Source organism: Palaemon carinicauda, chromosome 26 (genome assembly GCF_036898095.1).
Source record: "Palaemon carinicauda isolate YSFRI2023 chromosome 26, ASM3689809v2, whole genome shotgun sequence".
NCBI lineage: Eukaryota > Metazoa > Arthropoda > Malacostraca > Decapoda > Palaemonidae > Palaemon > Palaemon carinicauda.
The window spans coordinates 12,058,876-12,061,375 of record NC_090750.1 but is presented as its reverse complement, the minus strand read 5'-3'; positions in this window follow the sequence as shown (position 1 = coordinate 12,061,375).

The following is a 2,500-nucleotide window of genomic DNA, read 5'->3' as shown; positions in this document are numbered from 1 at the left end:
TTTTCTGATGTAGGGTGATTTCCAGGAGATTTGCTAATAATGCCCACAATGCAGAGTCGAAAGTGATACCCCTGTGAGAATTGATATGCTAAAAGATACCAAATCTCGCAATCAGCCATGTGAGTAAGACATATGTACAGTACATAAGGTAGATGTTGCAGTTTCTATGGGAATAGCTTCCGGCCTGTGAGTGGAATGGTTGAAGACGGTAGACTATTAAAGATGTCATTATGATGTGGTAGGGGACCTACTCTATCGACGTGAATGTGGGAAAAACAATGCTGAGGTTAAGGAAAGGTGCCCAATCCATAATCTGTATGTCGATATACTTTTGAAGTTTGGCATGAAGTAAAGGCCCGGACCCAATCCGAAGCATCTTTAATGATGCTGTGCGAAATAAACTTTTTCTTCAGTAGACATACAGTAGATTGTCACCAGGTATGTAAAAGGCCATGAATGAAATCAAACGATTGTCGGCACATAGGAGCAGGTATCTACAGTCTAGGTCTACCAATACATTTCATAGAGGAGGGTGGCGTTAGAATTATCGAGAGGGCGTCTTCCTAACAAAGGGATGAGCTGGACCTACTACATGCTTGGTGGTCTGGAATATTTTGTTGTGCTGCTGGCAAGGCATTGTAATCCAATCCCAGATGAATAGCAGACAATGTGTTTCTTGACAGGTCATCTGTAATTGGATTCATTTTCCAAGGAACGTGTTGAAGGATGCAATTTATCCAGCCACGATGTGGAACCATCGGACTGTCAAATGAATATGTGTACCAGAGGCATGTGGTCCATACAATTGACGAAAGGTGCACCCTCCAAGAAATGGCAAAAGTTACGGACAATATTGTGCACCACCAGCAATTCCCAATGGAAGGTAAAGTAGCTGGATTCCACCTTGAATAGTTTTCTACTGAAGATGGCCAATGGGTTTTGCCAGTCATTAACCACCTGCTCGAGTACTGCGCCCAATAGTGACATTGGTGGCATCGGTGGAAAGATATGTATATTGCACGTGAAAATGAGAGTAGCGGCGGTTGATAGAGCATTCTTTGAGTTGCATAAGGCCACTTCCTTTAAGGGACTCCACATTTGATGTTTTGGCTTGCCTTAAAGGAGGCGTAGAGGGGGCAAGAGTGGCGACGATGGCTGAAAGGAAATGGTGATAGTAATTGATCACGACCAAGAATTCTTGCATTGCTTTGATGGTCAAGGAGGTGGGAAAATTCTGAAAGGCTGCTACCTTCTTCAGGAGTGATGCAGTGCCCCAGGAACGATACTTCCTGAACACCAAAGTTATGCTTCTTGTACCGGACTGCAAGACCGTTCTGTTGTAGTCAGTTAAGGACAATGTGTAGGTGACGGAGGTGTTCTTCCTTTTGAGGAAGAAAACGCAAGTATGTCCTCCATGGACCATACACAGAAAGGGAGGTCCCTCAAGATGCCATGAGGCATTGAAAAGTGGCCCCAGCTTTAGAAAGGCAAAAACAGGGGTAATTTAATGTGCATATACTGAAGGTGGTGGTGATGGTGTTCATGGGGATTTCTTCATGATTCATGGACACCTTAGAATACCACTTCAGGAGGTCGAGCGTGGAGAAAACCTTCACTTTGTGCAAGTAGGGGGTCACGTTAGTGATATTAGGGAGTGGGTATTGATCTGGTTCTATCTGTCTCTAACTGTCTGTTCAAGCGCCTGCTATCCCCACACTGGCACAGAGAGCTACCTTTCTTCAGGAAAATATGTAAGAGTGACGACCATGGGCTTGAGGCCTTTTGGCAAAGGCCTACTTCCCCCATTACCGTGAACCTTTGTTTGGCTCCTGCACAAAAATTTGGTGCCAAACGTATGAATCTCAAGAACACTGTGTGCCTCGTCATCTTGAAATAGTGATAAATACTGTTTTTGTTGGAGAACCATTGGCTTTTGACGAAATTCTGAACAGAGAACTTCTGGGTACATACTTGAGGAGGTGGTTGTAGGTATCTTTGGGTGAACTGAATTGGCAAGCGAGGTGGGAAGGCGGTAGTTGGACAAGAATCAAGGAGTAAAAATCCTTGCTGAATTACTGTTAGTGATTGACATCAACCAAGAAGTGGAAATGTGAGGGGAAATCCCCATCCAGGATTAGCAATGACACATCAGCGGCGAGAAACCTAAAATTATATATGGCGCTTCCAATCAATAATATGAGGGTTTCATAATCGTGAGTGAGTATCCCACATCTATTGGCAGCTTCTAGGTCGACGTCGGCAGACTTAGACACACTACGTCGTGTCTTAGAGAGTGGCCTTGGGTGAAGAGAAAGGCAAGCACACATGTCTACCAAAAATTACACGTCTGTACCTAAATCCTGTAAAAAGCAAATGTTAGTGACAGTGGAAGCCAACGCCATAGACAATGGCCTACTTACAAATTTCTTGTCACCATACAACCATTCACACAATTCTTTACAGCAGCCCTGAATCTAGAGTGGTAGTTGTATAACTGTTA